General features: G+C 42.3%; 1 long non-coding RNA gene across 1 annotated transcript; it reads right to left on the bottom strand.

The window, feature by feature from the left end:
- Window positions 1-14340: 14340 nt before the first annotated feature.
- LOC121724651 lies at window positions 14341-15918 on the bottom strand. Its single transcript, XR_006035249.1, has 3 exons — window positions 15471-15918; window positions 14956-15085; window positions 14341-14545 (listed from the first exon to the last, which is right to left on the bottom strand). It is a non-coding gene; the product is annotated as an uncharacterized LOC121724651 (long non-coding RNA).
- Window positions 15919-16184: the final 266 nt, after the last annotated feature.

Here is a 16184-nt window from a genome sequence, read left to right as displayed (position 1 = left end):
GCTTTGTCATGTCAGTCAAAATTAACTATACTTATGGATACTGAATAGTCATTTCCAATAAAACTAATAGTCTTCATTTCATTGCTTGAGTCATTACATACAAAATTGGTGAACTAGTTATCAAATTCTGTCACAATGCTGTAGAATTGCAAAGAGCATATACAGTAAAACTGTGAAACGTACATATTCAGTGTCTTGTACTCACTTACTCCCCTAACTACAGCAATTTGTAACTTTACTGTAGTTTTCAAATGGCTGTACAAGTACTGAATAGTGCTGTCTTGAGCATTTTCAGGTAGTGTCACCGAGTTCTGACCTTTTTATGCATGGGAAAACACTGAGAGCATAAACTCGTAATGAAAACATGACAAAGCCATTTGACTATCTTGTTCATAAACGATGGTGTCAAGACTTCTCATTTTGATGACACTGGCAGTTTCATTGACATAAATACTTGCCTTTGAGGAATGGACTATCCATTTTGAGAAAGTGACGTGTTTTTGCAGGTTATCCACTAGGTTTTGCAGTTTGCAATAATTGTTTTGAGAAATGCACTAACTGCTGTGCAAATGAATGCTTAAGAATAGTGATGTGAGAAAAGCACTAAAGCGACTGAGAAAAACTATAAACAACCATAGACTGAACTCAGGAGTTGTAGAAATATTGTGCTTCATGAGGGCTTTGGGCAACAGGCTGTAGTGTAACGGAGGCGAACTGAGCTAGCCTCCATACTGTACCATGTACAGATCCAAGTGCCCACGGGGACCCAAGTTCAAATCTGACCTGCAGTCATTTCCCGATCCCACCCCATCTCTCTCTCCTAGTCACCTCCTAGTCACCTCCACTGAAAATCCTCTGGGCTCAGACTTAAGAATGCTTAAGAATTGTATGTGGGCAGCCGTGGCCCACTGGTTAGCACTCTGGACTTGTAACCGGAGGGTTGCCGGTTCTGAGCCCCGACCAGTGGCACAGCGCCACAGCTGAAGTGCCCTTGAGCAAGGCACCTAACCACTCACTGCTCCCTGAGCGCTGCTGTGGTTGCAGGCAGCTCACTGACCAAATTTCCCTCACGGGATCAAAAGAGTATTTATACTTATACTGTCGTTCCTCACTCTCCTATCTAATTAAAGGCAAAACTTAAACAAATATACATTTATATACATTTTCTTTATAGGCCTATATATTTTATAATGTATAAAGAAAATGTCTGTGTGAACACTGGGATAGCACTTGGTCAGATGCAGCTAGGATATTATTATGTTCCTTATTCAATCTGCTGTTTAACACACTGAAGAGTATTGTGCATTTGTGTCTGAGTACAGTATGTCCTGTGATGGTTGATATGTGTTCACCCTTTCTCAACCCTTATTAAATTCATTTTTCCATGTATCATAACTCTGAATCTGAATTCATTAAAGGACAAGTTCGGTATTTTACACTTAAAGCCCTGTTTTCAGATAGTTTATGATTAAATAGAACGTTTAAGATTGAAATTTGGACACATGCTGCTGTCCTGAGAATTTTCGGTTTCTGTGGTAGCACCCCCCCTCTTCCACATCGCTGCATAGGTGCACTGGAACAATCCTTCCTAAAACGCATTAAACTTTCGTTTACAAAGACGTGAAACTCACCGAGTGGTAAGGGGTGTTCACTGATATGCTCACACAAAAATCGCTGCAAAAGATTCTTTCCAACAGGTTTTATCGTAGTTTTTGTCCAACTCCATTGACTTGTATTGGATGTGCTGTGAGGTACGGGTATTACTCCGCTGCCGGAAACGGATATGGGGTTGTTTGTATTCTTTCTGTAGTCTTATGCAGTCGCGGTATCGTAGGCTACTACGCTACCCAAATTATTGTCACGTCCAACCATGGCTAATGCCAAAATGTCTTGGAACTTGCACGATGTGAATGATAGCCTATGTGAATCATTACGTTTTCATCATGAAAGTTCCACAGCCAAAAAAATAGTAAACGTACAAAATCATGCAGCCAAATTATTCATGTAGGCTAGGGTTAGTGTTAGGCTTATGATGTGAACATGACAGGTTATGGACATAACAAATAAGTTCATTTTCCGCCTGTTACAAACGTTACGTTACAAAATGTCAACCTTACCCCAAGTTCTTCCAACTCGTCGTCCCAGGAGTCGTCCCAGGAGGTAATGTGGGAACCGCTGTATTTCTCAGGCGAAAGAGCTTTTTGGCCGATTTCTTTCGACCTCCAGCGAAGTTCAGTAAAATGCAGACTGCAGACATGGTGATCAGCTTTCTGCAGATTCTCAACAGGTGTGCTCACATCCAACCCCAGAAATTCCAGCCACAACTTTAGCCTTTCTGGATCGTTGAAAGGAAGTCTGTGACAACTTTTTTTGCTACGAATTTTCCCGCAATTCGGAACTGCACAAAATCGCCTCATTTTTAGCTGTCTGTTGCAAAATACTTCAAGATAGCGATCTTCTGCTTCTTCTGTGTATTCAATGAAATGCCAGTGGTTTGCTTGTAATTGGCAAGACGGTGTAAGGTGCATTATCGCCACCAACTGGGCTGGAGTGTCTATTATTCAAGCTCTCAACGGAAGAATGTACAGGTGTGAGGCTTTTGGAAAAATAGCTCCACAGTTTTACAGCGCATGGTAAAACACCTGTTGGAAAGCATCTTTTGCAGCAATTTTTGTGTGAGCATATCGGCGAACACCCGACCACTCGGTGAGTTTCACGTCTTTGTAAACAAAAGTTTAATGCGTTTTAGGAAGGATTGTTCCAGTGCACCTATGCAGCGTTGTGGAGGAGGGGGGGGGGGGGGGGGGGGGCGCTACCACAGAAACCGAAAATTCTCAGGACAGCAGCATGTGTCCAAATTTCAATCTTAAACATTCTATTTAATCATAAACTATCTGAAAACGGGGCTTTAAGTGTAAAATACCGAACTTGTCCTTTAAGTGGGGTCAGTGCTGCATAGATTCATTATCACCTAGTGGGGTCAGTGCTGCATGGATTCATTACCACCTACTGGAGTCAGTGCTGCATGGATTCATTAAGTGGGGTAAGTGCTGCATGGATTCATTATCACCTAGTGGGATCAGTGCTGCATGGATTCATTACCACCTATTTGAGCCAGTATTGCATGGATTCATTACCACCTAGTGGGGTCAGTGCTGCATGGATTCATTACCACCTACTGGAGTCAGTGCTGCATGGATTCATTAAGTGGGGTCAGTGCTGCATAGATTCATTATCACCTAGTGGGGTCAGTGCTGCATGGATTCATTACCACCTACTGGAGTCAGTGCTGCATGGATTCATTAAGTGGGGTAAGTGCTGCATGGATTCATTATCACCTAGTGGGGTCAGTGCAGCATGAATTCATTACCACCTACTGGAGCCAGTACTGCATGGATTTATTACCACCTGGTGGAGTCAGTACTGTGAGTCATTGTGAGGCAAGGCTTTTGTCTAAGAACTTCTTATTTTATAGTTTTATAGACATTCTTGCAAACACCTAAGTAAGGGATAATGGATGACACAGCGTCCAGTTCACAGAAAGAAATGCTTGTTCAAGGTGGTAAAATGGCCCCGACGTGCCAGCAGAGGGCTGTTACACCTCGTAAGTGCATTTCTGTGAACTGAACGCTGTGTCGTCCATTATCCCTTACTTAGGTGTTTGTAAGAATGTCTGTATTTAAAATAAGAAGCGCTTATACCACTGTTACCACTTGTGTTGTGTTCATTTGCTATTATAATTTAAGCGTTTTAATCGCTAAAACTGTTTTTTTCCGCCACATAGAGGGTACCAACTCATTTCTCAACTTGCAGGACAAATTGGCGTTACTAGTCCTAAATTGATGGTTGCTATGGCCAAAGGCCAGTTGTTTGTTCCATCTCTCCCGTTGTCAAGCGGGCATATCCCAGGATTCTGATGAACCTTAGCTTTGAAACATCACTATTTTAGACTACTTAGCCTACTGCACTGTAACTTGCTAAAAGCCACCTCTGTCATATGTTTATTGGTGTTTTATGCCCCCAACGTTGTCTTCAAGGCAGTGCTGCCTGGAAGGCACTAGGGTTAGCCATGGATTAAGGTTAGGGTTGGGGTTAGGTTTAGGATTAGGTACCTTTAAGTCAGCGGTGGCAGCGCTGCCTGGAAGACGACGTTGGGGGCATAAAACACCATCGAGCTCATATGCTACAATGTCTCTATGTTCGGAACGTCTGTATTTTACTGCTCAGATGCAACGAGACAGTTCATTTAAACTTCACAATGAGTTTGGCGTGTGATACAGCCAAAAAACTGGAGCTACTTCATAGGTGTGCAAATAACATACGGTTATTACATGTTCTAAAGAACGCATGACAATGGGAAATTCAACCAAGTAGTGGTATATCATGGGTAAGAAAAATGTCTACTTCCTTTTGCCCAGCTCAAAATAGACCTTGAGGTGTGAAACAGAGAAGTACAAATGAGGAAGATGAGCCGATGGAAGTCACTGTCATGTTTTGGTGAGGCTCTCCGTGATGTTTGTTCTCTCCCACTGTTTAGATGCATCAGTGGATTTAGTGTGATAGTTATCTGATGAATCAGGTTTCTATCAGGTCCAAGCTAACCTTAGGTTTATTTCCATTTGCAGCTGCTGTGAGTATGAGCTATTCAGGTTCATTAGTCGTTGGTCTCTCTGTGTATGTGTGTCTGGGAAGAGTACTTTCCTTTTGAGTAGTGATGAATGGGTTGTCAGTGTATTACCTTAATCCTTGTGAATGTATGCAGACAAGTATCTGCCTTCTACTGTACAGTCATGGGTGGCTGGAAGAGGACTTTGGTGATTTGGTGGCCATCATTTTGACTAGCTTTTTTGAGTTAGCTACTGTAGATTTTTGATAGGTCAATTTAGAGTTCACACCCACCACAAAAGCCACGTAGATGAGTTTCAGTGCAACTCGGTTCCTCCAGGTTCTACCAGGCTGTTCTGGTGGCATCTGAAGAATGGACCTCAACCAGCTATGTCAATCAATTCTTGAGGGATAATTTGACTTTAAAATTACCACTGTAAGGCTATTTGTAAAATTACAGCAATCATCTTTAACTATACTAAAAAGACATCTGTATTAAAAAAGAAAACAAAAAACAATAATCACACAATTTCGCAGATAAGCCCTTCATCGATCTGTATATTTGTTCAGATAATATGAATCCAAATGAAGAGTTCAGATGCAAAACCCTCTAAATCCGTCTGACCACTTTTCTTTTAAATGAGCATTTAAATTCAGGCTCCTATAGGTTTTTGCCTATAAATCGATATTTCAGACCAGGAAGAGAGTGGTATTTAGTGGGTTTAGAAGTTAAATTATTTGATTAGCGTATACTATGTGTGGAGCGCATCCCCTCACCATCTTTATCTCATTTTTGACATAGGTGGCATTTAGAGGCTTTTGCATCTGAACCCTTCAAATACAGGAATATCGGTTCCTTGCAATATTACAACAAATGTACCTGAAAACACGGCCTCCTACAACATCTGAATGGTGAAAATTAAATTGAATAACATTATGCAGATCATATAATGCCTAATACTTAGCCATTATTCACAGGCCACTGACTACATTTACTGTACCTTTTCAAGATCACTGGGGGGTCGTGACCCCCGTGCCCCTGTGCTTTTAGTCTCTCTCTGCCAGAGCCATGTCAGACTGAAAATAATATGTGAGTGTGACACAAATGGTTTATTTACATATCAGTTTCATTACCCCTGATCAGACAATCACCCTCTCAGCTACTACTGTATTCAGTAATGCTCTAGCATGGCCCATCAATAAATGGAACTTTCTTCCACATTAAGTATTTATGCAGTGGTCTTTGGGAGAGGTTTTCAAAAACACAGGGATTATGGTGCAGACAAATACCCATTAAAAATTATACTCGGTATGTATTTCAAATACGCACACACACACACACGTAAATGTGTTTTATTATGGAGCCAGCCATTACATGTTGAGACTTGGTGCATATTAATAATTTAAAGGAGAAATAAATTGTATTTCTTTAAATTCCATTATGCCTTTGAGTTTGGTTAAGTGGAAGATTAAAGCGGTGCCACGAAACCATGAAATAACACCGTGTTACAACACACATCACTGCTCATCATAAGCGGAAACACACACCACTTGTAGTTGTAGCCATGGAAAAAGGACAAAAAGGAGCTAGTGGATAAAGACGAATATGGCTCTGGAGTACCATACTGATTATCATAATGACAAAGGCGCTCCCAATAATTTATCAGCCATAATGAAGGGGACATGACTAGTATATTTTCCTGTTTAAAATGTTAATAGTCATGCAGGGTGGACATTAAACCTGTGGTACTTTTTGGTCATTTTGGAAGAGATTGGAGCACAGACAGGCCCTTTCTGTCCAAAACAAACTTTTCTGAAAGACTCCATAAAACTGGAACAGTGCCTTCTTTCAGTAACAAAACAGGATTCACAAAGGGGTCACACAGTCGCATCATGTCTGTTTTTTATGCTACCGGCTCAGAATGTAGCATACTATGTGTGTTCTGGTACCCTTGCTTTTCTAAAACGGTTACTACATATACTGAACCTGGCAAGATTTCATAAAATAAATGTACAGTAACAAGAAATTTGACGATTTATTGATAGAAAATCATTCTTCTGTCAAGAAATATATTTGTCGATGGTTGTATGAAGGTGTGAGTGAAGGTGGAGCTGTTCTTTAAAATTAAAACTACCTTCACCTGGAGATGAAAATACTTACTGCTGCACATTTATCTCCACCTGGGAGTTTCTCCCTGTGAATTTTTGTCAAGGCCAGCTTTCCAGCTCAGGGTATTTTATCTTTGATCCGCCTCGATTCATCTCTGTGCCGCTTGAGTTATTTATTTTGATTAGGGAAAAGTTTTACTTTTTGATGTGCCATTTATATACATTTCCCCCTTCCCTACGCATATGGTGGAGGGCTACAGTACGTGTTTGCAATGCTTTTAACAAACAGGGCGAACAGTGAACACATGCTGAGCATCAGCTTTCCTCAAGTTCAGGGGTGAGACGCCCCGCAGTGAAGATCCAGAGAGGGAGATGCTCAGACATGTTTTTGTCTCTCACTGTGCTTTCATGTCCACAGAATATGCTAATACTGTACATGCACAGAAGATACTTACAGAAAGCGGCCGAAAAGGCTCTGTAACTGCTAAAATGCTGTAAGTAAGGTATAATGTACTGCCTGCCGGTCATGATCAGAAAATAGGTTAAACGGGTCATCTTATGATAATGACCGGCGGACAATACATTGTCCTGCTTATTATATGGCTACTAGCCGAGACGAGACAAGAAACTTCACACAACCACACAACATAAACTAGACCACCTCCACCTTTTAACCATGCCAAATACACCACCACCTTTACCATTAAAGGGGTGATAGAATGATTATATAGGGTATTTGGTGCTGGTCCTTAAGGTCTCTGAATAGGGTGTGTAACATTGGTTGGGCTGAAAATGGCATATGTGCTGTTCTATGCGCCCTAATGCAAGCCTGGTTAAAAGCCCTAGAATGAAACGAGAGGTTTTCTCCCTTTTATGGTATGCTCATGAATATTTAGATGAGCTGTGCGCTGATTGGTTGGTTTACAACGAGCGAAGCTGCGGAGCAAACGCGTCATGGTCACAAGCACTCACTCACTGAAACATCGAAATTGTTGATATGGACACATTAGGTGTTGAACCATATATGTATGAGCCAGAATCAGAGGAAGAATCTGATGTAGAGGAGCAACCAGTCGCCCATAGATTACAAATGACTACTTCAGAATGGTACGTTTTTTCATTTATCATTTACACGTAGCACTACACGTTAGCTGTAATACTAATGTAATAGCCTACTCACACTTCAGTGTCCTAGCCTAAGCATAACGTTGTATTAGTCTTATGTTAACTTTGTAAGCAGCATAACAGTTATTCATTTGCACACAAACAAATGTTTTACAACATGTAACGTTACCCTCGTGCATTTTCTGTCAAGACGTCCAGTTAGCGAGAAAGTCCGTATAGCCAATATGTAGCGTGCAGATAGATAGCTATAATGAAATGAGTGCTGCTCGCAAGGAAAGTAGCCTATACTCTCGTTTTAGTCAGTATATTGTTACCGTTCTCTCCTGCTGAATGGGTTATCTGATTAGGAGTTACCTACATTATTTGCCACGTAACGTTAGTAGTAATATGTGATCTTACAACAGGACGTCCAGTTAGCTGGGCAAGAGACTATTTCCGTAGTACCAGTTCAGTATGTTATGGCCGTAATGAAATGAGTAGCCTACTGCTCACTCGCTTCAACAAAAATATTACCACTGTCATGTCACGAGAGGTAATATTTTTGTTGATGCGAGCAGTAGGCTACTCATTTCACAAACACCATAACCTACGAACTGCCACTACAGAAATAGTAGGCTCTTGCCTAACTAACTGGACATCGTCCTGTTGTATATATTATTACATGTAACGAAGATAATAATCTCATAACCAGATGACCTAATCAGCAGTAGGCTAACTTCTATCCTGCTGATTATATCATCTGATTATAAGATTATTACCCTCGTTCCATGTAGTGATATGTGAACTTACAATTGCATCCATCTCCCCTTGCCAGGTGTACGTGTGAAAACTGTGACTGCATGCCCCAGGAGAGAGAAAATATATGTTGCCGGGAAGTACCCCAGGTAACTAAAACTGGAGATATTTACTCAAGCTAATTTGTGCTTTCTGCTCATTCAAAATGACAAAATAACAGCATGGTCTTTATATTTGTTTTTACAGGTCATGAGAAGAATGACCCAGGTTCCGGAGGAGATAACCTGTATGATTGACCATCCTGGCCTTGAACCGGTGTGCCTCAACATATATTCTTTACAAAATGCAATGAACATCTACAGAGCTGACCATGGACAGTTGAGAATAAGAGGGATGGAAAGGTGAGGACAATCTGATACAAGTGTTACCAGCTATATAATATAAATCAAATGTTTTTAGCCAATATGCATTCATTATTAGTTCAGCAGGTCACGAAAACACAGTTTGATGCAAACAGTAAAATGACAAACTTTATTTTGTTTCAACACAATCATACAGTGCTATACTCAAAAATATAAAATATTCAAAAAATAAATAGTAAAAAAGTGTGCCTTTCCACTCTGATTTCTCTGAAGGCAATGCAGACACTTGGCAGTGTTGCCAGATGCCAGCAAGGTTTTCCAGCCCAAAACCTCGTCAAAAACCGCGAGAATGCACAAAAAACCGCCCAATTTTTTTTTGGCTTGTTTCTCGTTTAAACACATGGAAATCATTAACAAGCTTAAAATTAGGCCTAGGCTACTCGTTTTCCGACTTAAGCTATCCGATTTTAGAAACAATATTCAATCAAAAAGAACGCAAAAGTAGGCTACACTGACCTCAGCTTATGTTATGGAAAATAATGCGATCAACTTCTATTGTATTGAACTCTGTTTAGTCTACTGGCCGCGTTGTTTACTGGCCGCAGTCACGCCCACATTGACTGACAGACTGATTGATTCCGGCTGGCCGCAGGTGAGTGGCACACCTGCGGCTTGCTGCCAGTAATTGTGGTGAGATAAAACACGAGCTGAAACCAGGTTGCGGGATGGTAGGACGATGGACTAATACGGGCATCTATTGCGAATCCATGCCCTGGACTTGCGTTTGGACGTAGGCTATGTAGTGTTGTGGATTTATGCTTTATGCTGAAGGATTAGCCTATTCCGCGGAGTTCTCGCTGTTGGACATTTGCCGTTTGAACACTCATTGAACTTTTGTACTTTCGCTGTCGAGCTGCTCCAGTAGCCTAGGCCTACTCTCCTTGAGCTGGTAACCTCACTGCAGTCTAGGTTCAGTTAGCCCTCGGCCGGGGTAAATAGCCAGTCTACAAATTCTCTATAAATTGTCCATATGGACCAGGTTGTGTTGTGTGGGTTGGTTGGGTTGTAATTATATTTTAGGATTGTGAATACATTTGAAACATGAATTTCGTGTGCGTGTGTCTTGCTTTTCCGCCGATAAATAAGATATTACACTATCAATGAGTGTTTATTGTAAATAGGCAAGTCGCTTGGAACAAAAACATTCATTAGCCTATCCTAACATAAAAACATCGATATGGACATACAAAATAACCCATTTTAACATTTCAATCATTTCAAATAGCAACAATGCAACATGCATAGGCCTATTCATGAATAACATTACATGAAAATCGTGTTTAGAACAGGGCTGTCGACTCTGCGTAGCCTGTTATTTAGAATTGCGCTCTTTGCAGAAGTAGAACGTTCATGCATGGCGGGCCATCTCTACACAAAATATAGGCCTGTATATTTTCATAGGCCTACGCCATGGCAAACTCTGAACAATTAGGCCTACAGGCTATATAACAATTATTATTTAGACTAATTTGACTAACACAGTAACAAACAATAATACAATTATTCTGAATAACATTTTCAAAGCGATTTTCACAAAAACACACGTCGAACCCCGATTTCCCGTCAGACAGTTCGGAGTGTGAGTTCGTGAAAATCCCTTTGAACCGTTATTAAGAATAATTGTATTAAAACAAAAGCTTTAGGCCTAGTATATACTAGAGTCAAACTTCTTCAACAACTGTCGGGGAGGACGGAATGTAGCTGATGTCAAACCATTACGCGCAAGACCTGTGCGCACGTCCAGCAACCCTGAAAGAAGGGGTAAGCCCATCCTATTGCGTAGGTCATCTTTAAGTAGTGTGACTTGAGAAAACGCTCTCTCAACTGGAGCGTTGGATATGGGGAGGGTGAGCAATTTAATAGCACCAAAAGCTAAATCTGGGAAACCGAGGTTGCCCCCCGCATCTTTGAAAGATTCCACCTCAAGCCAAAATGCGTCAATGGCAAGGTTGGGAGAAAAACCTGCTGCGCCAACATTTCTCAATTGAGTCTCAAGAGAATCGAGAGAGCCAGAAAAGAACTCCCTAGGCAACTCTCGGACTGTTGGCTTATAGGACATCACGGCAGCAGGACATAGGAGCTCCAGCTTCGCGAGCAGCTCCATGGATGCAGGCAGGCGCATTTGGTATTGGACCAGGAGTTCTTTCAAAAAGTCTGCGCAACGTGTTTGGACCAGCAGCTTCATTTCAGGAGACGAGGTGCTTGCTTCCAGCTTCTGGCTGAATGTGGCACCCAAGTCAGCATCTGCAGGTGAAAGATAGACACTGGTGGAATTTAGGTCCAATTCTCTGAGTTGTTTTTCATTATTCATGCGGAAAACGCTAGGCTTGATTATGCGTCTCATAGTTGACATGTAGAGCCGGTTAAGGTCTCGGAATACAGCGAGGCTGTCCCCAGTCTCCAACTGGAAATTTTTGTTTACGGCCTTAATTTCAAACAACAGTGGACGTAAAAAATGCAAGTACACACTGTTTGTTTTATCTTTGTACATCTCGCTGAGCAGACGTGCGGCATAACAATGCTCAGCATTAGCAGCCAGTGTAAAATGTAAGGTCAGCTCCTCTTCTTGGTCCAGAATTCGGTCTATGCAGTCTGCTGTTGCCAGCCAGCGAGTGACGCTCGGGGATAGTAACTTAAGGGGAGACCCTTCATTCATGGTCTCATATATGGCTTTATAATCGGTCTGGCGCTTTGCAGAGTGTGAGAACCAGTTATACGTCTCTCTGATCAGATAGTCTATATTACTGGGCAGCTGTTTCATCGCTTTGTGGGCAATGATATCCAGGGAGTGGCACACGCATCTTATAAGTTGTAAATTCGGCTGCCTCTGTTTCAGTAACGTGTACACCGAATGATGCCTGACGACCATTACACTGGCCCCATCGGTTGCTATCCCCACCATATTAAAAATGTCCAGTGCACACTCCTGCAAAAATCGAATGACTGCCTCCACAACCCCATTAGCATCAGCATCTGAGAGCTCCACCAAACCCAAGTAAGTGCTAATAAAGCGGTTGTGTTTTTTGGAGCGATATTTGATACATATGCAGAGCAGTTTGGTCACTGTAATGTCGGTTGTCTCGTCCAAATAAAGCGAGAATGGGGAGTCACCGATGTCCTCTCTCAGCTCCTGTCTAAAATGAGGTGCTAACAATGACTTTATGACAGCAGTGCATTTTGTTCTGTGCATCTGGAATGCACCTGTTTCATCTTTCAATATGTCAGATAGTTCATCAACAGCATTTATGGCCGTGTGGCACGCAATGTACGTTGCGATCCGCAGTTCTCGTCTTTTCTGGACATCGCTGCCAGGGTTACTGGACTCACCCACTCTGCTAACTGTAAATGGTCTGACCGTTGGCTGGCACCTTGCTTTATGCTTCTTGGTGGCGGCATGATCTTTGAGATCTTTTAAATGAGCACGGACATCAGCATTGCAGTATTTACAGTGTGCCTTTCCTTCTTCTCTACCCGGTGCAATCCACGACTTTAAGTCTGGATCTTTCTCCCACTCTTTCCTATAATTCTTTTTATATTTTGCCCACTTTGGCATATTGGCAGTCAGCTAGCTAAGTTTAAAAACCGCGCGATCTAGTGTGTTTGAGGGGCGGGCGGCGCCGGCGTGTGTGACGTGAGCGGACGGTAGTGGGAGTGTCTGTTGTGACTGTGAGTAGTTTAGCGGGAACGTCAGCCAGAGCTGTAGTGGGTGTGTCTGGGGGGTGTGTGAGTGAGTGAGCGAGTCTGCTGCCTGCCAGATACGGCTCTGCTGCCTGCTGAACAGAGGGTCGCAGGAAGAAGGATCTAAAGTGCCGGTGTTTCGGCTACAAAAACCTGCCGAACTGATCCGAAACCAGCCCAAATGTTATCCACCCGCCCAAACCCATTTTTGCCCGCAAAATAGATTGCAAAACCGCCCAATTGGGCGGGAAACCGCCCAATCTGGCAACCCTGACACTTGGCCTACAGATCTTTCGTGAGCTGGTGCTGGGGTTTCCTTGGGCGAAGTGTCCGTGTTGTGATCCCCTCTTGTGTGGTGCTGCGCATACGGAGGGAGTTTCCGGAAACATCAGGGCAGTATGTCGGGTTCAGACCCCCCCTCGACTGAACCGTGACACATGCTCAGCGACAGCATCCTCCCTGGAAGGTCTGGGAAGCTGAGCACACAAGTCTTGGGGCACAGGAATCTGCTGGACAGCATCCACATAACGAAGGGAGTCATGGACGATCTCTTTGAACACCAGTCTTATCAGGTTAAAGACATAGCCTGTTGTGTGTGAATTAATAAGTTATTGTTAGTGTCTATACCGTTGCACATTTGTTGCACAATCGTTTGTATAAAAAAATATATACATTTTAAACTTACAAATCGTTGGCTCTGTCTTCACTTTTTTGACCGTGTAACCTCCCCTTTTGGCCTTTGGAAACACAAGCCTGTACATTAGTTTCCCCTTGGCTGTCTTCCGTTGTGGGCGCTGAGCATTCTCATTGAAATGCATAGCTGCAAGGTACAACCTAAATGAAACAGCAGAAATGTTGTAACAATTGTCACTTGTCACTTTTGTAAGCACACACCAAGCAAAATACTACTATTAACTCACAGCAAAAGCATTGGCTAAACCTGTAGGCTGTGCCAAAGCTGTACTCTAACCGGTGTTGTTACAAGTGCCTTTCAGTTAGAGCAGCCTAAAACTGTAATGATTTGCATTTTGATGGCTGGCAATTAGGCCTGATCTCATACTTTCACTAAACAAAACCCATTTCTGTACACAATGTCTTCTGAAGGCATCATACGTGTGTGTTCTCAGCTGCATTGCATCAAATATCTATAAAATAATTAAAAGTAGATCAGTTGTGAAGTCATCAGTGAAAGACAAACACTTCCTGCAGGGGACAATGAGCACAATGATACCTTTTTCATCTTTGAAAATGAAGCTCCACAAAAGTAAATGGCAGCAGACAGCTGAAGGTTGCCCACAGGGGTGCTCCCAATAACTGGCTGACTCTTCCACTGTCGGAAGAACTTGCAGTGAGGGCATAGTTGGTCGATCGCTAGGAAGGACCCTCTTCTGCGTTGCAGGAATGTACAGGTTCTTGTGCACACAGGGCAGATCTCGAACAGGCTGAAGAGGCATTGCTCAAAAACAATGTATTTTGCATCGCCATATGAAGTCACTGGTGATGTACTACAAAAGATAATAAAGAAAAAACAACATTGTCCATCTCAGTCAAAAATCTGTCAAAAAACAATTGTACTGTCTGACAACAGTCACAATGCATATAAATAGCACTGCTGCATTGTGAGAGTTGTAACTTTACTTACAAAAGCTGAGATGATTCGGTCTCCATTGTAGCAGACTGTGCAGGATCGTATGTGGAATCTTGAGGATCAGTGCATGCAGAGGAAACATCTTCCACCTCCTCCTCAAATTCAAGGCGAGGTCTCTTTGCTGGCCTCTGACCCTTCAAAGGAGTTGAAGAGAATGGCCCAGAGACTGAAGGAGCCGTTGTGCCTACTGCCACACTTTGGCATTGCGGCGTTGCCTGTATGCCTTCAAAGGGGGAGGGGGAGACTATTTAGTGGGGTGTCATATGGATTGCTCGGTGCCGAAGGACAATGTACTGCTGTGATACAACATACAATTTACTAATCAGTCATATCTTTTGTATATAGACCCATTCATACTGGTTGAACAAATAACTTTCACCGGCCTTCCCCACAAAAGTAAATGCAGGTCATTCAGTGAGATGAATAGTATGAATAGGTCTATTCATACTATGAATACTTCTTTAATTTGTTGTGAATGGCTCACTAATGTACTCAGTCATCAAGGTAAGTAATTGGGCAACACTGCTCTACTAAATGCTACCCAGTAATAATGCTACACATGTTTGGAACACACAAACACCATAACACGTCTGATAATATGCATGATAACATAAGAATAATTAGAACGTTTACCTTTGCTTCGTTGGTGAGGTCTCAATGTAATAAAAGAAAGCTGCGTCCCGCGAGATGCCACACAAGGAGGATCTGTTTGGCATGCTGCAACTTTTGTTCGTGGTTGTTCTTGTTGTTCTTGTGATGTGCTCTGAAATCATTTTACACGATAATGTTAACGTTACTCCTAGTTTCCACTTCTAAAAGTGGTAACAGGATCGACTTAGGTGGGTAACATTACAGCTTAGTGCTAGCTTCTAGCAACCAAACTATCGTGATTCTACTCAGCTTTAGCTATCTTGCTGGAATAGAATAACAAAATAACCTGACGAAGACCTGGACAAACGTGCATCGTAAAGTGTAGATTTACATGTCAACATGTTATTTATTCGAATGAAATACAGTCAGGGAAATGAAATAATGTTACCCCCATTGCTAACAAACTGAATCGTAATACATTCTACGTGTACATGTATGTTGCTATACACGATATGCTAGCATTGCTATCAACTGCTTAGCGACAAAATAATACTTACAGCTTGCGGTTGTGATGACCTTACGGTCGGAACAGCCCCTCGTTTCAGTAAAAGAAGTTTGGCAAATCCTGCTTTAAACTGTCCAAGATTTTGAAAGCTGTCTTCGGTAAAATGTTCAGAGCAAATGAACAGCTGAGCGTCGAACTTTGCAGGGATCTTCTGATAGACAAACATTATCCATGCCTGCCGAGTCTTCGGATCCTTGGGAAGACTGTGACAAACTTCCCCTTTCTCCGTGCAGCCTGGAACACTGCATTTACCTCTCTGGCTCATTTTCGATAGAGAAACTGCCTGCTTTGTAATTCTTGTAGAAGTAAACCCAACAGTAGGCTAGCTAAACTAGTGTCTGACATCTTCACGACCTCCATTCATGTTCTTGGGCCAGCGAACCAGTGGGCTGGTCTGTATGTAAATTTTGGGGCGTGACAAATGTACAGGCCAGAGCCAAATAAGGCACCACTTCAGAGTTTGTGTAAACTCTGAGCTTCTTTTGGATTCGCCCGTTTTATGGCGGGAGTTTCGAATTGTGAGATTTGCACAGAAAGGAGGCGTGGATGGGGTTTTGAACTTCTCTGTATCTCCATTTCACCCACTGAACTATCATTATTCATCTATGACAAGGTAAACTCGGTTTTGCATTCTATGACCCCTTTAACATCCCTTCCATGGTGCATACACCAACACCACCCCTAACCAGTTCCCCCACCCATCACC

The sequence above is a fragment of the Alosa sapidissima genome, chromosome 11 (assembly GCF_018492685.1).
Source record: "Alosa sapidissima isolate fAloSap1 chromosome 11, fAloSap1.pri, whole genome shotgun sequence".
Classification (NCBI taxonomy): domain Eukaryota; kingdom Metazoa; phylum Chordata; class Actinopteri; order Clupeiformes; family Clupeidae; genus Alosa; species Alosa sapidissima.
Note: the sequence above shows the minus strand (reverse complement) of the source record. Positions and strands in the feature narration are given on the sequence as shown.